The sequence below is a fragment of the Thalassophryne amazonica genome, chromosome 3 (assembly GCF_902500255.1).
Source record: "Thalassophryne amazonica chromosome 3, fThaAma1.1, whole genome shotgun sequence".
Lineage (NCBI taxonomy): Eukaryota > Metazoa > Chordata > Actinopteri > Batrachoidiformes > Batrachoididae > Thalassophryne > Thalassophryne amazonica.
The window spans coordinates 65,699,858-65,724,792 of NC_047105.1; the positions used below are offsets into that span (position 1 = coordinate 65,699,858).

General features: G+C 41.6%; 1 long non-coding RNA gene across 1 annotated transcript; it reads left to right on the top strand.

Annotated features, from left to right (window-relative positions):
- The first annotated feature begins 2,804 nt into the window (after window positions 1-2,804).
- LOC117507926 lies at window positions 2,805-20,936 on the top strand. The gene is made up of 3 exons (XR_004559891.1): window positions 2,805-3,146; window positions 3,305-3,309; window positions 20,926-20,936. It is a non-coding gene; the product is annotated as an uncharacterized LOC117507926 (long non-coding RNA).
- Window positions 20,937-24,935: the final 3,999 nt, after the last annotated feature.

The window sequence follows — 24,935 nt, forward strand, 5'->3', positions numbered from 1 at the left end:
ATGATGCACTGTTCTTTCTCTTTTTGCTCCGTATGCATCACTCTGCATTTAATCATTAGTGATCGATCTCTGCCCCCCTTCTCGGCATGTCTTTTTCCTGGTTCTTTCCCTCAGCCCCAACCAGTCTCAGCAGAAGACTGCCCCTCCCTGAGCCTGGTTCTGCTGGAGGTTTCTTCCTGTTAAAAGGGAGTTTTTCCTTCCCACTGTGGCCAAGTGCTTGCTCATAGGGGGTCGTTTTGACCGTTGGGGTTTTTCATAATTATTGTATGGCCTTGCCTTACAATATGGAGCGCCTGGGCAACTGTTTGTTGTGATTTGGCGCTATATAAGAAAAAAGTTGATTGATTGATTGAAATGAATTTTCCGAATGGTTTCCAGCTGCCTGTCTCTAACAGTTTCTGAAAAATTCTGATGGAGCAAAGCCCATATTATTCCGCCACTTCCCTGACAATAAAAATCCTACGAGGGGGGTGGACCAGTGCTCACTCAAAGCCTGCCCACAGGCGAATGACGCAACCGACAGACATGAAAAAACTCACGCATGCGCACGAACGTTCAAGCTTGGCTGACGTAAAAACATATGAATCAAATCCATAGATTTTTTGCATAAAATAATAAGGTCTGTTACTTTTCTAACAGACCTCGTATTCTACATCACTGAACACTGAGGTGCTCAGCGCTCTCCCTGTTCTTTTCTTTCACAGTCAAGTGGAGAACAGTTGCCCAATGGATCTGCTGTATCTGTGCCCGACCTTGTAGAAGAGGAAATATTTGTTCCTCCCCCTCCCTCCGTGGCACCTCCACCCCCTCCAACACATTATGTTCTGCCTCCACCAGATTTTTTGGGTGATTTGAACAGTACAGACCTGTTGATGCTTCAGCCACCTTCCAAGCCATCTCCAAATGTCACTTCTTTGGCACCCTCCCTAGAAGAGCAGGATCTGGCTAACTTAACACCTCCGCCTATGGCACCACCAAAGCCTCCTTCACATCTTCCACTTCTTCATCATCCTTACCCATTTCTCCTATACCAACAGACGTTCCTGAGCATCCAAATTTTTCCCCACCACAGCCGCCCATGGAAAGGCAGCATAAGAGTCAAAAGACTCCACCTCCGAAGCCCATCAGATTCTCCTCCATCCCCAGTTTTGACACCCCTCCACAAACTCCAGTCCCACCTCACCCTGTACAGACCCCTACACTATCCACCTTCAATCCCCAAAACACAGCAAAGCCTCACGATATTCCTAAGCCCTCAGGTCTTGGTGGATATGATGACTGTGAGACAAGACCCAAGCAACGTTTACTCATGGAGGATTCTCAGTCTCTTAACTCTGTTTCAGTACCTTCTCAGATCGATGGGAATTCACCACCAGTGGTTCCACAATCCAAACCGGTCTATAAAAACAACTATGACACACAGACCTGAAAGAGAATTTACAGCCAACATGCCTGTTCAATCACCTGTACCTGAGGCAAACCAGGATGGTGAGACTGTGAAACGTTTAGCAAAACAGGAATTACAAAAACCATCCCTGACATCAGATGAATTATTGTCACAGCTTCATAAACAACACAATACACAGGACAGTTTAGAAATTGACCACAGCAAAGACCAAGAATCACCATGGCAGAGTCGGAAGTTCAGTCCTATGTTAGATCGTAAGTTACGCAACCTGAAGAATAATGAAACCAATGGGACACGGGATGCTGCTTCCCCCTTGGCCCTTTTAATGGCTGCCAAGGAAAGAGAAAAACACAAATCTATTCCATCAGAGGACAACAAAGTGAAGAAAAATGATGAGTCACATGCAGGTATTCACCCTAGGAGCAGGAGTCCGAATTCCTTTATCGTCAACCCAGTGTCTAGCTCAACATCACCAACATCGCAGGTTGGACTAAGGAGAGGCCAAAGTATGTCACACCAACAGAAGACACAGAAATAAGTACAACTCCAGGACGATCAAAGAGCACAACATTGATAAAGGATGAGGTGACTCCTAACAGCCCAGTGCCTAGTGGGACAACAGCAGTTACGTCTCCACGGGGAAGCAACGCAACTGTGAATAAACAAGATGTAGAGGCAAATCTAAACTTGCACAACCTAAAGACAATAGAGAAGAGGTAATCATCCGTTACTCTTCCCTCCTCCACCTGAATTTGCAAATACTGATTATTTAGATGAGTTTATGGAGCCGCCCCCCACCCATCCTTCCACCTGACCCTCCCAGGAAAAAGGCACCAAATGTAAATCCTATTTCTCCCCCAAAAGTAACCACCACCACCGCCTCCAAAACTCCCAGTTCCTGACACAGATATCAAACCAAAGCCAACATTCCAGCCCAAGCCCAAGGACACCCCCTAACCAATTACCGTCACACTTTCACCAAGTCAGGTGACACTCCTAAGCATCTTACCAAAGAAAATGCTGAAATGGATCATAAATAGTTCCAATGAAAGACCCCGAGCCTAACTCTGATGACTGGGGTACTCCCTTCTCCGATGAAGACACCAAGGTCTCGGTTATCTCCAAAGTGCCACCACAGTACAAATTTTACTCTGCACAACACAAAACTCCAAGTTTGGACATGCATGAGTTGGAGGGCAAAGTAAACACAAAACATCAAGAAAACATCGTCAACAAAAGGTACCAAGAGGTGAGGCCATCAGTGCTTGGTCACATATAAAATCTTCACAGTTTAAGACAATGGGAGTATCTAGCCATATTGCTAATTTTTTTTTCTTGCTTCCTAGTAATGAAACTCAATCAAGACATCAGTACGGTATGACACTTACAGTTCGGCTGGAACTCAGAACCCTATTACTGTTGTCCGGAAAGGAGAATCTTCATGAGTTGTTTACCTTTGCCAAGTATTTCACTTACTAAACAACCCTTGGAGTTATAAAATGAGATTTTGTCAGAAGGAACTTTTAGAATGAAAAGAAAAAAAAAAGCACTTTGAACAAATGAGTTGTATAAATAGTCCAGAAAATATGTCAAAAAACACATGTGCTAATGTAATCTACAAGTATTGCTTATGTCATCTCTGTAAAGCACACTGTTAACAATAGTGTTTGTTTTTATTTTAAGTATCAGATGTCTAAAGAGTAGATGGACAGTTTGTGTCAGGTTTTTGGCTGCTTTTGTTTATTTTCTCAACCAATTAACACATTGTTGTGCCATATAGCTAATATTAAGAGATAATTTTATTAAAATGGTTTAAGTTATTCATAACAGTCAAATGTGTTTTGAGTGAAGGTGACTGCATTATACAGCAGTTCAGATGATGGAATGGAATTTAAGCCTCAGTCCCACAGAATAATATCCATGAATAATGAGCTACGCATGGGTGTATCAGCGATTAATTGAAGAATGATCCACGTTTTAAGCTGTCACATATCCACTACTAAGGCGCCTCTGTGGCCTCTCGGTATCTCGCATGTGCCTCTAGTGAGCCCCGTCCAGCCTTAAGTGTCTCGTGTCGCCGCATGAGCCACGTCAAGCCGCATATGAATCCATGTAGCGCCATGATAACGCAACGTTGGTGCACGTTTAGGCATGGGTTTGTCCAAACCTCCAGCCCTCCCACACTTGGTCCCTTTAAAGTGTGGGTTTTCAATTCACAGCATCCATTCAAGATGTCACATTTTTTAAATGCAGTCCAAAAAAGACGCTGCACTGAGTGAGGGTGCGTTGCCGCAACTGTGGATCACTTCCAAATTCCATAAGCAATTAGAGGTGTTTTCAAGTCCAAGGTTTGACAGAAAATGATTAATCTGCTACAAATAATTATTTTCTATACAGCGTCTGGCGCACAAAACAGGTGGAATTGTGTGCGCAAGAGGCTGAGCTGCTCCAAAAATAGCCACTCAGGTCCTTGCTGCTGCCAGGCGCTCAGATAACGGGCTTTTAGTAGCGTCGTCCGCACCACACACATCCCTGTATAATCCTTGTTAGTCATTGTAGTAAAGGTGCCCTGACACGAGCATGTTTTTGATTCACGACACAGCATGACACAGGTCGTGCTGTTGCATGAATTAAAACATGCTCGCAGACAGGACACCAGAGGGGTGCCGCGTGCGTGCTATTGCGCACAGAGAATTTTGAAATGTTCAAAAATCTTTCACGCACAAATGTCGTGCTATGTGGCACGATCTAATCTCCAACATGACGTACAGTCCGTCAAGTGGAGTAAACAAATGAACAGAGCAAGTGGTGACGTCAGCGGATCACATCAGAGCGCAGCTCGTCTGAAGGATTATAACGAGAAGTTAAATCTATTATAAACATACTTTAACAGCTGCACACAAGAGGTAGAGAACACACAACTGTTTATCACGCCTTGACAATGTAAACAAGTCAAATAATTACCTTTTCAGACAGCTTCAAAATGCTTTCTGCAGCTTGTTAGGCGCGCGGCGAGCACACACACACGAACGGTTCTGGCTGCAGCCTTCTCTGTGATTCAGGAAGTGATTAGAGCTATTTCAATGGCCAATTTGCAGAAAAAAAATTATTAATCCGCCACAAAATATTTTATATACGCAGCGTCCAGCACAGAGTGCGTGGCAGCCGTAGAACAAAGAACGGCGTCCAGCTGTGAACACAGCGGGTGGGATCGTCACGACAGTTCGTGCTATTGCGTGAGTCTCAGGCATGCTCGTGTCAGTGCACCATAACTCGTACACATACTGCCCCACGCTATTGTTGCTAAATTTTGAACATCTGAAAGTAGTGCCACGCTCAGAGATGAGCCGGTAACCAAAGATACTGCCTCTAAGAGCCTCTCAGAGCCACCATTCTCCCACGATAGTTGAATAAATCCTTTCGTAGGAAAAAAAAAAAAAAAAAAAAAACGCCGCGTGGTTCATATTCATATTTGGTGGGACCAGGGCTTTAGCAATTATGTACCTAAATGATAAATACAGTTTTGCTAATTATGATTCATGAATATATTTGTATAAAATATTATTTCACTGTTACATGTTCATTAAGTAGGTCTTTTGATCATGGCAAGAATGCCACATTTAATTCAAATTATTTCTGGGTAGGATAATTTCATATTTATTGATCTGATGAATGTGGACAAACATTATCTCATTGGAGAATGGGGGTGGGTGGGTGGTCGTACTATAGCCACACTTATTATGAAGTGCATATCATTTGTATAGATTAAACTGAACTCAGACAGTTAAAATCTTCTTGCATGTACAGTTGAAGTTCCTATACTAAAACATTACTAGTTGCCGTATATAAACAGTGTAGATCATTTGCAAGAAATATTTTCCTTGAAATTATTCAGATATTCAGTTGAATGTTCTAAAATAATGCCAGTGTTTTACTTTTTCTCTTCATTTCATAATACCTGCAGTATTTAGAGTTGTATTTGTGTGAGGTTGTACTTTGGTATTTTTTTATCTCCATGAAGGGTTGTTGTTGTCAGCCCCATTTCGTTTGGTTCATCTGTTAGGAGGGATTCTGATCAAATGAGTAACAGATTTTCTGAAATGTGGTTGCACCGTAGCAGGATGGAGTATGAGGCAATGAAGAGGAAATCTGAAAAATGAGTTACATAAATAAGACTTATTTTTAATTACACTTTAACATTTCTTCAGTGTATGGATAATAATCTCTGATTCAACATCGTACAAGTGTTTTCATACATCTGTTATTGTGTAAAGAAAAATAAAGATGTATGTCTGATTTCAGGCAGATCTACATGTGGTTCCTCTCCAAGTACCCTGTGTAGATTCATCACATGCAGGCTTGTAAATCAGGGATTATAGTTACATTTTACAGCAGACATTTTGACTTAACAGAAAAAATCACAACTCATATCAAAGATACAAGTTCCATTTTCGGTGTCATCATCAACACACCTGAGCCTGCACGGGCAGTACAAATGTCTGAGCTCTGCACTAAATTGCTGTTTTGCACGAGTGCCACTACATGCAGTGTACACAACTTGTCATTTTATCTTATCGTTCAAAGTTCAGCAAAGAAACAAAAACTGTACAAGAGGTTAACTGCTTCCATACATCCATCTTAAGGGGAACAACAGTATTTTTTTCCAATATGGTTCCTATTTAAAGATGTTTTTAGGTTCAACTTTTAAAAACTATAATAAATGGGCCACTATGGAGTAAGAACAATAAGGTTGGCTTTACACAATGAAGCTTTTGCACAATTTAATGCAGTCATACGTCGCACATTTGAGAATATTTATTGCAACAGCAGCACCTCCTATAAATTGCCTTGTGTGTATGGTTCTGTACCTCTGTGTATGTCCGGTGCATAAATTCATAGGAAAAAAAAAATAAAAAATCATCTTTGTGTTTTACTGTGGATTGCAAACCAGCTGTAGAGGTACACACTGCTGCCTACAACCCCTGGCAAAATTATGGAATCACCGGCCTCGGAGGATGTTCATTCAGTTGTTTAATTTTGTAGAAAAAAAAGCAGATCACAGACATGACACAAAACTAGTCATTTCAAATGGCAACTTCTGGCTTCAAGAAACACTATAAAAAAAAATCAGGGAAAAATAATTGTGGCAGTCAGTAACAGTTACTTTTTTAGACCAACCAGAGGGAAAAAAAATATGGAATCACTCAATTCTGAGGAATAAATTATGGAATCACCCTGTAAATGTAAGCATTTTCTCCATTTAAATAAACATCAACAATTGATTTTACACCCTTGTTTGCCCAGAATTTAAAGCCTCCATCAGCTCTCCCAGGTTTAAAGGTTTATTGCCCCATATGGGAGAAAAACGTGATAGTGTAGGTAGGTCCCCAACATGTTTATGTGACCTGTACCAAATGTCAATTGTGTTTTCAAAACTACATTCTTGGTCTATCTTTTTAAATCTTAAGTTCAGCTGAGTATAAATAATTTTTAAGTGAAAGGTGTGGTACTGTTTATTGTTCTATTGATACCCAGGCAGGTAAAGTTTCTGTTGAAAATAATAGCTGAATGTAGTTGTGCAGACCAATAGTACCATTTAAAGTTGGGAAGCTGTAGCCCTCCCGTTTCATAAGGCATGTAAAGCAATCTCAGTCTTAATCTGGCTTTTTTATTGTTCCAAATAAAATTTAGCAGCAACTTACTGATTTAGTAAAAAAAAAAGATCTGTTAATGGGAGTGGTATAGATTGAAAATAATATAAAAATTTTGGCAGAATGCTCATTTTAATTATATTAATACGTCCCATTAATGAAATTGGTAACATCATCCACCTGTCTAATGATTGCTGTACGTCAGACATTAAAGGGTCATAATTTACTTGAGTACATCATTGACATCAGGACACCCAAATAAGTAAATCCCCCTCTTGCATTTAAAAATGGCGTGTCAACTACCGGGTTGAGTCTTTCTTCATTATTCAAAATAAAACTGAAGACTTTGTATCATTGATAACATAACCAGACAACGTACCAAAGATGTTAATCTGTTTAATTAAATTTGGAAGACTTGTGGACAACTTAGTCAGGAAGACAATAACATCATCTGCATAAAGAGATATTCTGTGTTCCTGATCTCCTATCTGGATACCTGTCAGCCTCATCCATACGAATCGACATGGCCAAGGGTTCTATAGCTAAAATGAACAAACAATGGTGAAAGAGGACAGCCCTGGCATGTAGATCTTTCCAGTGTGATGGGTTTAGAAGAAATATTGTTTGTAATAATGCTAGCAGTGGGATTGGTGTTATAAACTTTTCAACCCATTTGAGGAAGTTTCCTCAAATCCAAACCTGGACAGAACATTAAATAAAAAAGGCCATTCAATTCTGTCAAAAGCCTGACGGGCATCCAGTGACAGCAGCGCTGTGTCCCTGGAACCTGCCTTTCATGAATTATATTTAGGACCTGTCTTATATTATGAAATCCTTGACGATTCTTCACAAAACCATTTTGATCATTATATATTAAACTAGGTATATATTGATCTAATCGTAATGCAAGTGCCTTGCAAAGTATTTTTGTATCACATCCCATCAAACTTATTGGTCTATATGAAGAACATCGGTGTTGGGTTTGTTTGGTTTTAGGATTAAAGTGATCATGGCAAGTCTCAAGTAGGTGGAAGGGTCCCTTTATTGTAAGATTCCTGAAACATCTCCATTAATGGAGTTAATAACTGTTCTTAAATGCTTTGTAGAACTCTAGTTAGGCCATCAGGTCCAGGAGCACGATTAGTATTGATATTTGGAATAGCGGCAGAGATTTCTTCTAAAGTTAAATTACTATCAAAGTCTAATTTAGCGTCCTCCGACAGTGTAGGGAATGTTAGTGAATCAAGAAATGCGTCCCTCTCATTCGATGATTGGGAAATCTCTGATTTCTATAAGTGCTCATAAAAATCTCTAAAACTGTTCATTTCTTGAGGGTCAATAGTCAGATTTCCATCAGATGTTCTTATACTATTAATTGATCGTTCTGTCTGTAATTTTAGAATTCTCCAAGCCAGCAATTTTCCTGCCTTTTTCTCCTTGATCATAATAACTTTGCTTTAGCCACAACAGGCTTTTTGCAGCATTATCAGTTGACAATTTGTTATATTTACTTCTTAAAAAAAGTTCTTTTTGTTTGAATAAATCATCTCTCTGATCTAGTTCATTCTCCAATAATTGTATCTGTTTCTCTAAATCACTTTTTTTTTTTGTTTGGATTTGGTACTTGTATAGCTTATAATTTCTCCCTGAAAGTAAGCTTTGAATGCTTGCCATCTTGTACATGCTCCAGTTTCATCTGTATTTAATTCAAAGTATAAATCTATTTTATTTTTTATGAAAGAAACAAAATCTTTATTTTGTAACCAAATCGATTTAAAGCACCAGTTACAGAGGCAATGAAAAAGTTTATCTATATGAATATTCATAGATATTGGTGCATGATCACTAATTACAATGCCGTCATACCAGCAATCCTTGACTTTTGATAAAAGATTTTGAGAAGCAAGGAAATAATCAATACGTGATCGAGACTTCTGAAAACCTGAAAGCATGAAAATTGTAATTTAGTGGGATTTAGGTATCTCCAAACTTCAACTAAATTTAAATCGTCACAATATTGTTTTAACAGATTTCGTGTTTTTGATTTACTTGGGTCCAAGCCTGTGCTGCGATCCATTGTGGGATTTAAGGTGCAATTAAACTCCACCTATGATAAGAGATCTGTGTAAAGTAGATAGAGTAAGAAAAAGATCTTCGAAAAATTTGGGATTGTCTTCATTTGGTCCATATACACACACAAGATTCAATGTGAGAGAGAAAATAGTACCCTGAACTATTACATAGCACCCAGTGTCCTGAATTATGTTTGTTATCTCAAATGGTAGGTTTCTGTGAATGAGGATTAAAACACCCCGTGCATAATTGTTGAATGCTGAATGCATTACGTGTCCATTCCACCTATTTTTAATCTTTTTGATTTCTGAATCAAGCGACTTTCCTGAAGAAAAACTATTGAGTTTAATAATTTAATCTAGTCATCACTTGTTTCAATTTAATATATTTTTAAGACCCCTGACATTCCAACTTGTTATATTTAAATCAACAGTTTTGTGATCTTTACTCTCCATAACAATGTAAAGTTCAAATTTAGTAAAATAACCTGATTAACATGTCTGTGTGACTTGAACCAAAGAACATCAAAACCATAAAACAAACATTCACAAATGCAAAAACCCCAAATTCCCCCATCCCTTACTCAAAAGAAAATAAAATGGGGGCTAGCACCAATCCACCCAAGAGGAGTGGTCGAACTATTGGAGCAAACGACAAGAAAAAAAAAATAAATAAGTAAAATAAAAAAAAAAGAATAAAAAGGATCTACTCATTCCGCAATAGACTGAACAGAAATCAAAATGTTCATTAATATAAAGTGTGCAATATTTGTTTCCCTTATAAAGTAAAATTATTGTAAAATCTAAAAGATAAACATAACCATAAACAATAAAATAAGGACTTTTGAGCTATATATAGGCACTTTTATTTAAAAAAAAAAAAGACCACCATGGATTGGGCATGTTCAAATATCTTAAAAAAAAAAAAAAAGTCCACCATTAGCGGATGCAATGTTATGTTTCGGACGCGGACGGAGCACCGACCCAGCGTTTGAAAGGACCCAACATAAAATAAGCAGAGCACGGTTCAAAAGGTAACAGAATTTAATAAACATAACAGTGGGTGAAGTGCTAAACACTAAAAAGTCCGCGGGTGTGACCACCATTTGCCTCATGCAGTGCAACACATCTCCTTCGTATAGAGGATCAGGTTGTCAATTGTGGCCTGTGGAATGGTGGTCCTCTCCTCTTCAATGGCTGTGCGAAGTTGCTGGATATTGGCAGAACTGGTACACCGGTGTCGTATACGCCGGTCCAGAGCATCCCAAACATGCTCAATGGGTGACATGTCCGGTGAGTATGCCGGCCATGCAAGAACTGGGACATTTTCAGCTTCCAAGAATTGTGTACAGATCCTTGCAACATGGGGCCGTGCATTACGCTGCTGCAACATGAGGTGATGTTCTTGGATGTATGGCACAACAATGGGCCTAAGGATCTCGTCACGGTATCTCTGTGCATCAAAATGCCATCAATAAAATGCACCTGTTCTTCATCCATAACAGATGCCTGCCCATACCATAACCCCACCGCCACCATGGGCCACTCGATCCACAACATTGACATAAAACCGCTCACCCACACGACGCCACACACGCTGTCTGCCATCTGCACTGGACAGTGTGAACCGGGATTCATCCGTGAAGAGAACACCTCTCCAACATGCCAAACGCCAGCGAATGTGAGCATTTGCCCACTCAAGTCGGTTACGACCGAACTGGAGTCAGGTCGAGACCCCGATGAGGACGACAAGCATGCAGATGAGCTTCCCTGAGACAGTTTCTGACAGTTTGTGCAGAAATTCTTTGGTTATGCAAACCGATTGTTTCAGCAGCTGTCCGAGTGGCTGGTCTCAGATGATCTTGGAGGTGAACATGATGGATGTGGAGGTCCTGGGCTGGTTGTTGTGTGGGCCGCTGAAGAGGAGGTACTGCTGGCCCACCACCACCAGAGGGCGCCCTGCCTGGAGTGCGGGCTCCAGGCACCAGAGGGCGCTGCCGCATCATGGGAGTAATCTGGGTGACAGCTGTCACCCATCACCAAACAGCTGTTTCCACTCAGCACCGAGGTATATCAGGAGGACGGCGTCTCCACCTCAGTGCCGAGATATCACCTAAGACCAAGGTAGTATTCTCTGCAGGTATACTTTGCATTATAACTAAGACTGTCAAAACCGTTTTTCAGGACTGGTGACTACTAAGAACCTTATTCCTTGGATAAGTACTCACCTTCCTGCTGAACTTTGTCAAGAGGTGGAGGCGGCTTCTCCCCTCTCTGTAACTGGGTGCGTTCATCCACTCCTGTGTGTTGTTGCTCTCTCCTGCCAGCAGTACCGGATCCGACGAGCGGAGGCAGTGGCCACCTGGGAAGTCGGGACTTGGCGGTTCCAGTATTTCCAGGGTTCGGTGGCAGAGGAGATCTGGGTGGTTCCGGTTCGACTGAGACGGACTCTCCTACCTTCGAGCCTGCCCGCACGACACCAGCGGATTCGACCCTAAATTGTGTTTGTTGTATTACTCTTGCTTGTTCAGTAGTAAATCTTATTTACTTTCTCCATTGTCCGTTCATTGCGCCCCCTGTTGTGGGTCCGTGTTCCAACACTTTCACAACACTGGTGTGGTTACACGTGGTCTGCGGTTGTGAGGCTGGTTGGATGTACTGCCAAATTCTCTGAAATGCCTTTGGAGACAGCTTATGGTAGAGAAATGAACATTCAATACACAAGCAACAGCTCTGGTTGACATTCCTGCTGTCAGCATGCCAATTGCATGCTCCCTCAAATCTTGCGACATCTGTGGCATTGTGCTGTGTGATAAACTGCACCTTTCAGAGTGGCCTTTTATTGTGGGCAGTCTAAGGCACACCTGTGCACTAATCATGGTGTCTATCAGCATCTTGATATGGCACACCTGTGAGGTGGGATGGATTATCTCAGCAAAGGAGAAGTGCTCACTATCACAGATTTAGACTGGTTTGTGAAGAATATTTGAGGGAAATGGTGATATTGTGTATGTGGAAATAGTTTTAGATCTTTGAGTTCATCTCATACAAAATGGGAGCAAAACCAAAAGTGTTTCGTTTATATTTTGTTGAGTATATTTAACTGAAATTGCTGATCCAAACAACCAATGAGTTATAAAGGAAAATCATGAAAATTATTGGGGTGCCCAAACTTTTGCATACAACTGTATCTATGCAGCAAGGTAAAATATGGGAACCATTTCGCCTTTTCCACTTGCTGTGGTTTGAGGGCTGGGTCATGCCCAGAGAAACGCGCTGCATTGTCAAAATACCGTAGCTGACATGAACTCACAATGCAAGAGACACGCAGCAGAATAAAGTGCTCGATTCCAGTAAGTCCCTTCAGCTTCTCCCTTGTATTCTTTCACTCGGGGGTTGCCACAGCAGATTCATAGTAGACCTGCATGTTTATTTGGCACACGTTTTACACCGATGCCCTTCTTGAAGCAAACTCCACATTACATGAACCTTGAACCGGGAACCTTCTGCACTGGAAACAAATGCACTAGCTGCTTGGCCACCACACTGCCCCAGTAAAGTGCTCAACTCCATGTTATTGAAAATGTATTCTGGTGATTCCAGTTTTTTGTCTGGATTTGACACATTTCCTGTTATTACCGTAAATTGATTATTTGCTTGTTGAACAAATCAAGATGTAAATGTGGAACATTAGCTATGAAAGATTGAAATTGACATTTTTTTCATAGTTTCCTGACATGTTAATAGACCAGTGATTAAATGAGTGTGTAGTTATAAGCAATTGATAATGAGCACAATAAACATCAATACTTAACTGACTTATACAAACTGCTGGACTCTGATAACACATAGCCTAGCATGTCTTTAAACTTCTTCCGTTTACAGATGATGGTGTTATGTTCGGACGCGGTCGGAGCACTGACCCAGCGTTTGACAGGACCCAGCATAAAATAAGCAGAGCACGGTTCAAAGATAACAGAATTTAATAATCATAGTGAGTTTAGTGATAACAACCAAAAATGTCCACGGTCTGGTGAGGTGAAAACACAGCGCGCTCTCAGCAGCGCAAACGGTCCGGCGCCACAGCAGTTCGGACCCAGGGACCCCGCCGACGCCCCCCCAGGTGGCCGCGACAAACCGAGTCTGTGAAGAAAGAAAACATGAGGTGAGTCCAACACTCTCCACCCAGAGAGACACACAGCTCAAAGGTGCACACAATCAGCAAACACTTCCTGGCTTAAATATATACAACCCCTGGCAAAAATTATGGAATCACTGGCCTCAGAGGATGTTCATTCAGTTGTTTAATTTTGTAGAAAAAAAGCAGATCACAGACATGACACAAAACTAAAGTCATTTCAAATGGCAACTTTCTGGCTTTAAGAAACACTATAAGAAATCAAGAAAAAAAGATTGTGGCAGTCAGTAACGGTTACTTTTTTAGACCAAGCAGAGGAAAAAATATGGAATCACTCAATTCTGAGGAAAAAATTATGGAATCACCCTGTAAATTTTCATTCCCAAATTAACACCTGCATCAAATCAGATCTGCTCATTGACATTGACCCTATGCCATGACATTGACCCTATGTGTCTTTTTGCAAGGAATGTTTTTGCAGTTTTTGCTCTATGGCAAGATGCATTATCATCTTGAAAAATGATTTCATCATCCCCAAACATCCTTTCAATTGTCCAAAATATCAACATAAACTTGTGCATTTATTGATGATGTAATGACAGCCATCTCCCCAGTGCCTTTACCTGACATGCAGCCCCATATCATCAATGACTGTGGAAATTTACATGTTCTCTTCAGGCAGTCATCTTTATAAATCTCATTGGAAAGGCACCAAACAAAAGGTGTTAATGATGCCTTTCGTTTAGCTTTTCTGTATGTAAATCCCATTTCCTTTAGGCGGTTTCTTACAGTTCGGTCACAGACGTTGACTCCAGTTTCCTCCCATTCGTTCCTCATTTGTTTTGTTGGGCATTTTCGATTTTTGAGCAATATTGCTTTAAGTTTTCTGTCTTGACGCTTTGTCTTCCTTGGTCTACCAGTATGTTTGCCTTTAACAACCTTCCCATGTTGTTTGTATTTGGTCCAGAGTTTAGACACAGCTGACTGTGAACAACCAACATCTTTTGCAACATTGCGTGATGATTTACTCTCTTTTAAGAGTTTGATAATCCTCTCCTTTGTTTCAATTGACATCTCTCGTGTTGGAGCCATGATTCATGTCAGTCCACTTGGTGCAACAGCTCTCCAAGGTGTGTTCACTCCTTTTTAGATGCAGACTAACGAGCAGATCTGATATGATGCAGGTGTTAGTTTTGGGGATGAAAATTTACAGGGTGATTCCATAATTTTTTCCTCAGAATTGAGTGATTCCATATTTTTTCCTCTGCTTGGTCTAAAAAAGTAACCGTTACTGACTGCCACAATCTTTTTTCTTGATTTCTTATAGTGTTTCTTAAAGCCAGAAAGTTGCCATTTGAAATGACTTTAGTTTTGTGTCATGTCTGTGATCTGCTTTTTTTCTACAAAATTAAACAACTGAATGAACATCCTCCGAGGCCGGTGATTCCATAATTTTGCCAGGGTTGTATATATCTTCTCATCCTGCAGGCACGGAACAACTCAGTTCAAATCTCCACTGCAGCAGAAGCTGATTAGACAATTAGCATAACGTGACAGCTCAATACAACAAGGTGTGAGGGACACCAAATCCACTGTCATTACTTAATAAAAGTCACCAAAACCAAATTACCTCAGGAAGTGTGCTGAAGAGCATGAGACCTCACCCAATCCTCCTTCACAGACTGTGGCGTCAAACCTGGAGCGGTCTCTGCGTCCGTAATGGTGAGATTGTTCTCCCGACGCGATCTCACACGTCTGCTCACAAGGTCGAGTCTCTGGCAATCACACACTGTGCATTCAAGGTTTAAGTGCAGCAATCTCTGATCAAGACAGAATACACCACAGCTGTGAGCCCTGATGACCTGCACGTGAAAACAAGCCTCAGGTGTTCAGGGTGAGGTCCTAATACTCAGCCACTCAGTCCTGAATGCATACCACCTGTTGAGAAACAGAAAACAAAAACCAAGCCAGCCAAACACCCCAGCACATAACAGATGGAGGCCACTTGTTGTGTGGGCCGCTGAAGAGGAGTACTGCTGGCCCACCACCACCAGAGGGCGCCCTGCCTGGAGTGCGGGCTCCAGGCACCAGAGGGCGCCGCCGCCTCACGTGAGCAGCTACGGTGACAGCTGTCACCCATCACCTGAGACAGCTGACGGCAATCATCTGTGGGGTATATCAGCAGGACGGCACCTCCACCTCATTGCCGAGATATCGTTTCTACCAGAGAGGTAACGTATCGAAGCTACGGAGTGTATCTTTTTGGATTTGTGCTTAGTTTGTGGATTACTGTTCCAACGAGAGGTGGAGGTAACTTCCCTGCTGTTCGGAGTCCTGGGTGCAAACGCGCCCCCATCTAACTGTCCTTTGTTCCTCGCCAGCAGTACCAGGTCCGACCCGCGAGGCAGTGGCCACCTGGGAGTTCGGGACTTGGCGGCTCCAGTATTCCCGGGGTCCTGTGGCGGAGGAAGCCGTGTGGTTCCGGTCTTACCTTGGAGAGGCGTCTCCTATCTTCGAGCCTGCCCACACGACACTTTTGTGAATTGACTGTTGTCCATTGCTGTGATTGGTTGTATTCGTTGTGCACATTCACAACAGTAAAGCTTGTTATTTTGACTTACTCCATTGTCCGTTCATTTGCGCCCCCTGTTGTGGGTCGTGTTCCTACACTTTCCCAACACCACTGTGCTCATGGGACCTTCAAAGCAGCAGAAATGCTTCTGTACCCTTCCCCAGATTTGTACCTTGAGACAATCCTGTCTCAGAGGTCCACAGTCAATTCCTTTGACTCATGCTTGGTTTGTGTTCTGACATGCACTGTCAACTGTAGGAACCTTACGAGGTCTGTTAGAAAAGTAATCCGACCTTTTTATTTTTTGCAAAAAACCATATGGATTTGAATCACGTGTGATTGCAGCAGCCAAGCTTGAACCTTCGTGCGCATGCATGAGTTTTTTTCAGGCCTGTCGGTTGCGTCATTTGCCTGTGAGCAGGCTTTGTGTGAGCAGTGGTCCACCCCTCTCGTCGGACTTTTATTGCGAATAAAATGTCTGAACGATTTGGAGCTTTGCTGGCATCATTTTTCCAGAAACTGTGAGAGACCTCCAGGTGCACACCATTCGGAAAATTCAGATGGCTTTCAAGGGACGATTTTATGGGGATTACACAGATTAAGGAGTGCTCCAGCCGGTTTAAAGAACCGCCCACAGCTTGCTGAGAGCGCGGCGCACTCCAAGCGCCGATCGACAGGCTGAAACTCCGCTGAAACAACCCAGATCATTTCCACGTGAAGGCTTTGTTGATCCAGGGACGTCGTCCTGACTCCACAAAAAAAAGCAGAAGACGTGGACATCAGCACTTTTCGCACATTCCACTGTTACAGGAGTTTTTTCATGGAAAGAGAAGTGGAGGGATGCGCCACAGAGCCGCTCATGGCGCGGGACAAAACCACCTCCGTGTTGGTCTCACAGGACGGCTTTCAGACGGCTTTCGGTGGCTTTTCAGTCGTGTGACTATCCGAGAAATTGTGCATGAGCTGGCATGCCACAACATTCCCTGTGAGGCTTCATCACGGCGTTGCTTTGCGCCATGCGGCGCTGCCGCGACACGCGGAATTCCTCCGCACGTCTGTCTCAATGTGCCGAAAAAGTGCTGATGTCCACGTCTTCCGCAATTCCTGTGGTAGTCAGACGATGTCCCGGATCAACACAGCGTCCAGTTTGGAAATGAACGGCACATTCCACTGTACAGGAGTTTTTGTCATGGAAAGAGGAGCGGAGGAATTCCGCGCGTCGCGGCGGAGCCGCATGGCACAAAGCAACGCCGTGATGAAGCCTCACAGGACATGTTTGTGGCATGTCCAGCTCATGCACAATTTCTCGGATAGTCACACGACTGAAAGCCACCAAAAGCCCTCTGAAAGCCGTCCTGTGAGACCAACACGGAGGTAGTTTTGTCCCGCGCCATGAGCGGCTCTGTGGCGCATCCCTCCGCTTCTCTTTCCATGAAAAAAACTCCTGTAACAGTGGAATGTGCTGAAAAACTGCTGATGTCCACGCTTCTGCCTTTTTTGTGGAACATCAGATGACATCCCGGATCAACAAAGCCTTCACGTGGAAATGATCTGGTTGTTTTAGCGGGGTTCAGCCTGTCGAGTCGGTGCTCGGAGTGAGCCGCGCTCTCAGCAGCTGTGGGCGGCCTTTAAAAACCGGCTGAGCACTCCTTAATCTGTGTAATCCCCATAAAATCGTCCCTGAAAGCCATCTGAATTTTCTGAATGGTGTCACCTGGAGGTCTCTCACAGTTTCTGGAAAAATATGATGCAGCAAAGGTCCAAATCGTTCAGACATTTTATTCGCAATAAAAATCTGACGAGAGGGGTGGACCACTGCTCACACAAAGCCTGCTCACAGGCAAAATGACGCAACCGACAGGCGTGAAAAAACTCACGCATGCGCACGAAGGTTCAAGCTTGGCTGATGCAATCACACATGATTCAAATCCATATGGTTTTTGAAAAAAATAAAAGGTCGGATACTTTTCTAACAGACCTCGTATATGTAGAAAGGTGTGTGCCTTTCACTTCATGTCCAGTCAACTGAATTACCTAAGGTGGACTCCAATTAAGTTGTAGAAGCATCTCAAGGATGATCAGTAGAAACAGGATGCACCTGATCTCATTTTTAGCTTCATGGCAAAAGGCTGTGAATACTTATGTACGTGATTCTTAGTTTTTATTTTTCATAAATTTTCAGAAATCTCCAAAAACATTTTTGCATTGTCATTATGGGGTGTTTGTGGTAGAATTTTGAGGAGAAAAAAAAAAAGAATTTCATCCATTTTGAAATAAGGCTATGTGGTAAAAGTGATTGCGCTGTGAATATTTTTCGGATGCACTGTTGAACAGCAAATTACTGGCACAGCCAGACTGAGAATTCTTCGAACTATATAGGATAACCATGGAATTGATCAGCTGGTCTCTGAATGCTATTGACACCATTTTTTCAACAAGGAAATCAGAACCACGATCCCTCACTCTGTCCGTCATGATTAATGAAGTAGGAAAAGCGTACAGTCTCAGACTGCGTTAACCCTTGAACTCAGACACAAGTTGGGGGAGACCCCCTCCCCCCACACACACACACACACTCATATTGCCTCAGTTCGGATGACGGACTGTCTTAAAGTTTAGCGTACATAAACAATCAAATGTATATGTGCGGTGTTTTAATTCTGATGTGTGCCATTATTACGTTCAACTAGTACTAATTCTGGATTAATTGTTGTATTTTTTGTCTGAGGTAATTGGGTGTGATATGAATTGCCCTTTTAGGGATCAGTAAAGTTGTTGAATCTTGAATTAGTGTCCGGGTGAATTACCGGTGAATCAAAAAATTTTAAAATCGAGTTTTAAACACCTGTAAATTACACTTGGGGAGACATAAATAACACAGCCTTATAAACAATAACTTAATGTATTAAATCCACAATATAATGACCTAAACCTATGCATAATGTGTTTATGCTGCCACAAAACATCATTGTGCCCCGGTTTCCCCTATCCATTTATTTGGATGTCAAGTTTACTGGCAGTCAGTGTCTTTGTGCTGATGTGACCAAACCCAACCCGTATGTTGTGAAAGTGTAGTGACACGGACCCACAACAGGGGGCGCAAATGAAACGGCCAATAGATGAGCCAAAAGGTAACAATTTAATGTTGTGAAATGTGCACAACGAACATACAGACAATCTCAGAACAGTCAATCCACAAGGTGACGTGTGGGCAGGCTCGAGGATTAGAAGACGTCTGTCCTGAGAAGAGCCGGAACCACACGATTTCCGCCGCCACAGAACCTGGTGAATACTGGAGCCGCGAAGAGTCCCGAATTCCCAGGTGATCACCGTCCCCGACTGTCGGATCTGGTACTGCTGGCGAGAACAAAGACAGTCAAGTGTGGGTAACAACCCAGTAACAACAGCGGTGGGAATGCCACCTCCACCTCTCACTCAAACACTGCTGAGTACTTGTAGAGTCCTCAGGGGAAAAGAGTGCCTTCAGCGCTCTCTCAGCTTTCACCAACGGAGGAACTGGTACTCCTGCAAAGAACGGCTGAGGATATTACCTCCAATGAAGTATGATATCTCGGCAACGAGGTGGAGATGACGTCTGGTCTTTATGGAGTGAGAGGACGTTGAGTAGATGGGTGACAGCTGTCAAGAGGTAATGAGTGACAGCTGTCCCCCCCGGCTGTGTCCATGGCGGCCGCGCCCTCTAGTGCCTGAAGCCCGCACTTCAGGCAGGACGCCCTCTGATGGTGGGCCAGCAGTACCTCCTCTTCTGGTGGCCCACACACAACACACCGTACCCGAGTATCAGTTCAAAATATTTGTGTGAACCCGCCTGACCCATTGTGTCGGTCAGGTATCCACACTCTAGTGCATACACTTTGCCAGGGTGTCTGGACTTAAATTTTGAGGGAAAAAGTACATATGCACCCCAAGATCTCTTAGTGATGCCTGGGAGGGAATTTGACAGTAAAGTTGCACATTCAGTTTTGCTTATACCCAAAAATATTGTTTGCACCTATACATTGATGCTGTGGAAGGTACGTTGTGCACCCCCACTTACCTTGTTAAACTGATTGGCCCTTATGTGCCAGTACAAACACATAGGTGCTGGATTGTCATGTGTTCCTAGGGTCAAGAGAAGTCAGCAGGGGGTAGAGCCTTTGCCTCTCGTCACATTCTGTTGAAGTTTTAAGTCTAGACTTGAAACTCATCTTTTTCTACTAGTTCTAGTTAACAGATTGTTTATTGTATTTATTTCACTGATCATGTTTAATTAGATGCTGATTTTTGTCTTGCTTTTGTTTGGCTGCTGTTTTCGATTTGTAGACTGTTTTATTGTTCAATTTTTATATTTTTATTTGTGTTATTGCAAAGCTTTTGGAGCTTGCTGTATGAAAGCGCTTTATAAAGTTATTAACTGGTTGATCAATTCGTTATTCACTGGTTATGGGCCTTGATGGTTATGGAATCATGAATTGGGCTATAAACTTACAAAGTATTTTGTTTTGTCTTAACCTCACCTTCTATAATATACTGTTTTCTATAATAAAATAGACAAAAAATTCTGTAAGTTTTTAATCAGTGTGTTAACATTTCAAAATCTACTGAATACTACTGAAGGAAAAACATTGAAAATCACATTTGCACAGAAATACTAATGTGCTAACTCACTTTTGCCGTGTAAATCATACCCTCGTCTAAGACTGGCTGACACACCTCAGAGTTTGGGAGTGTTCTGTGTATGTGTCCTGCGGCATGCGGTGGATGTGGCACACCTAGCAGCACAGGGGTGTGACAGCTTCAAGTGCTGCGACATGAACATGAGTCATAGCTCAGGGACAGACAAACTCACACTCAGATCGCAAAATACCGTAACTGACACTCCCAATGAGTGAAGTGCAGAGTTCATAGCTTTCCAAGACATTAACAGCTCATCTACAGACTGAAGCTACCTGAATCTGGAGGCTCTTGACTGACTGAAAGTGCAATAATGTTTTATTAACACAGTCAGAAGTGTTACACAAAGAGCAAATAAAGTCCAAGGTTATGAAATACCGAATAATTCAAATTCAGACAGTCCAATAGAGTTTAGTGTACAATCACAAGCTTTTAAACAGCTGTAAAATTCAACAAATACTGCTTTTCTTCATTAACACCTAAGATAATAAACAATTTTTGAAACAAGTGAAAATGTTGGGAGCTTGAATGCATGGTGGATCATCAACAAACTGCAGCTGGGCCAATAAATGTCATTAAAAAGAAATTAATAAAAAAAAATCTTTGATTTTCAGTTTTATTACAAAAACTGCAAATGTAAAATTGCCCAAATTTTTTTTGAATACATTTCAAAATGTAATCAGAAGTACTAAAACAAAGCCATGGGATTTAAAATACTGTACACATTACTATTCATTATGTAACCTAGTTTAACATAACATATACGAGGTCTGTTAGAAAAGTATCGGACCTTTTTATTTTTCAAAAACCTGATGGATTTGAATCACGTGTGTTTTGCATGAGCCAACCTTGAACCTTCGTGCGCATGCGTGAACTTTTTCACGCCTGTCGATTGCGTCATTTCCTGGTAAGCAGCCTTTGTGTGGGACGTGTGCAGCGCGTTCGGCGGATTTTCATTTCAAGGAAAAAGACGGAACGACTGGAGCAGCGCCGCATCAAATTTTGCCAGAAACTCGGAGACAGCCAGGTGGAAACCATCCGGATGATGACTTTTCAGTTGTGTGACAATCCGACAAATTGTGGAAGAGGAGGGCATGTCACAACATGTCCTGTGAGACATCGGCATGATTTTCACCGCCACTCTTTTCAAGGCCAAATCTTCTGTCACAGTGGAATGTACCAAAAAAGTGCTGATGTCCACCTCTTCCGCAATTTCTCAGACAGTCACACGATGGTCCCGCATCATCACAGCATTCACTTTGGTATGATCTGGTCATTTCAGCATGTTGATGGCCGACCAGAGCGTGGCTCGCTCTCCACCGTTGTGCGGACATCTTTGGTTTCCACCTGGCTGTCGCCCAGTTTCTGGCAAAATTTGATGCGGCGCTGCTCCAGTCGTTCCGTCTTTTTCCTTGGAATGAAACAACGCAGAGCACACGACACACACCTCACACAAAGGCTGCTTACCAGCAAATGATGCAATCGACAGGCGTGAAAAAGTTCACGCATGCGCACGAAGGTTCACGGTTTGCTCATGCAAGCACACGTGATTCAAATCCAATCAGGTTTTTGAAAAAAAATAAAAAGGTCTGATATTTTCTAACAGACCTCGTACACTGAAATTAAATGTTATATTATTTAATCTAGTGATGCCACTGTTTCCACAAAAGTTGGTTAGTTAGATGGGAAACATATTAGTTTTCCTATTTAAACCACCAGGTTTGTGGGACCAGTTGACATAACTAGGTTAAAGCTGTACATTATTTCAAATTTCAGAAAACTGCCAAAATTGAGTTTCTACTGAAATCCAAGAGTTATAATGTCAGTTTATTTTTGAAAATGTTGCAAAATTACAGCTCATGTTAATGAAGAGAACATATTTACCTGAGGGGAATTCCATATCTATATTGTATTTTCCTTTTAACGGCATCTTCAGGAGGATGTGCGAATGTGCTTGCATGAGGTTTTGAAATTACCCGAAGTTACCTTTGACCTCGCATACTGCACATACACGGGGCGAGCACACCAAGATCCGTAAGATCTCTTGTAAATCACTTCAGAGGTGTTATCTAGATTCAAAAACAACATTTTCAGATTAAGAAGTGTTTATTTCTCACTAAATTTTTACAAAATATACAATAAACATAATAGATTTATACAGAACTAACACTTTTCATCATTTTCATGTGCCATGATGGATCATTTTATTCAAGAGAACAGTTAGCTGATATCACTGTGCCTCTCTACTCTGTTTGGTTGTCACAATGTGCTTTCCAGCATCCTTTGCTCAAGTCGTGATATGTGACATTGCTATCATAGAATTTAGGGCTGAAACGATTAGTCGAGTAGTTAGAATAATTCAATTACAAAAAATGTTTTGAGGGAAATTCTGTGCCTTGAAGCTTTGTTGAACGTTGTAGTACATATGCCAGGTCTGTGTGGCCGCTGTATCGCTCCATGAAAAAACAGAAGGCTAGAGCACGCACCATGCACTAATCCATTTAGCACAAAAGCTACTGTTTTCCAACATGACACAGAGTAAATTAAAGCCTTTAAGAGAAAGATGAGCCACACTGATCATCTGAAATAGCTTACTGCTCATTTAAAGCAAAGCAGTGTGTTTGTCTGTTTAAAAAAAAACAGTTTCGTCAGCTGGCTGCTCTCCGCAGGGAGTGACTATTAGTGCGCTGGCCGTCTGCTGTCTCTCTGCCCGGTGTGAGGGGCTCAGCAGTCCCTCACATCTGGCCTGTGATGAGTCACAGCTTCATCCTCAGACACACTGACAAACAGTCTCTGAAAGAAGTCACTCTTTCTTACGTGTTTTGGTCAGACTCACACTGAGTATTTTGCTTTTTAATTTTCGCTTTTTGGGTAACACACAACGCTTCACAAATGTTGTAACTTAAATAAAATAACAACAATAATAATAATGATGATAATAATAAAAAAAAGTGTCTGCGAGGCTTGCATGTTCAACCTCCAGCTGAAATGCATCTGCTGAATCACAGAGAAAGAGGGATAAAAAAAATCACGCAGGGACCCAGTACACCAACCTAAAAAAAAAAAATAAAATAAAAATGGTTAAATTTTACAAGTTGGGGGAAACAAAAAAACAGAAAGCCACATCCCATCACCATTCAGCAAAATGTCAAGACTTTGGCCCGACGTTGGCTGAACTCCTGACACCGGGAAGATCCAAAACTTGTAAGATGTGAAAAAAATAAATAATTATCCAGGAAAACAGAAAGGGATACACTAAATTTGACAAGCTCCGTGAGGATGCAGCGACATTGTGCCATTGCTTAGGGAGAGCCCTGGACTGTTGATGTTGTTAAAAAAACGCAAAAGTACCTTTTATCCGATTACTCGATTAATCGCCAGAATAATCGATAGAATAATCGATTACTAAAATAAGAAATAGCTGCAGCTCTAATAGACTTTATGGGTCACTATCATAGATAGTTCTAGGTTCTTTGTTCTTTAGAAATTTTTCCCTTCAGAGGAATGATACATTCATTTTTTTCCAAACAATGCAAATTTCGATCATATTGGCAATATCACATTATTATTTTAAAGGCTAATAAATAAAATTATAGTGGCGCCAAAGGAGATTCTTTTTATGACTTAAATCTTGAAAATTTGAAAGGCCGTACAACATTAAGTAAATATCGCATTTCATTTTTTAGTGTATATGGAAATGTTTCATTTTAGTATTATGTGTCAATCAAAATTTTGATAAAATGTTTGGGTGGGTTACAGATTTTCAGATTTGAAAATGTGCCACTGATTTTTTTATTTTTTTATTTTTTTTAACTTTGGGAATGGCTGCATTAACACATTTTGCAACAGGCCGAGAGCCAGTTTTTGTTACAACATACTGTATGTCTGGGTAAATATATTTTATTGGCTGTTTGGATTTTGTACCCTACTGCAGGGCATTTTCCTACTTATCTTTGTGAACTGGCATTATGTCAACAGTGTCTATGTTGACCTTTTGTGGCTTTTCTGCTGTGGAAAAAAAACAACAAATTGGTCCTTTTTCCTACCTCTGGCCTACTCGAATCACACATTGGTAACTAAGTGACAGTATTAAATTTTCTCATAGGCGTACAGACACATTTCGACAGCTCACAATGTGATGAATAACAGGTGTACTCTGTGATTCATGAAGTCATCAGTGAAACGTGCTAACAAACATGTTTACCATCATGTTACCCAGTGTTGTTATGACAAGCTTAAACATCAGATCCAGTAATCAAGTACAACGCATTTGCTAACAGATGCCACAAAGTAATTTGTCTGCCAAATAACAAGTAGATATTTAAACAGGGCACATTAGTGATTGGATTTCAAAGTGTGAAAATCCAGAATCAGACAAATAATGTAAAATAATGTCTTATTTTTCAGTTTTTGGAATATG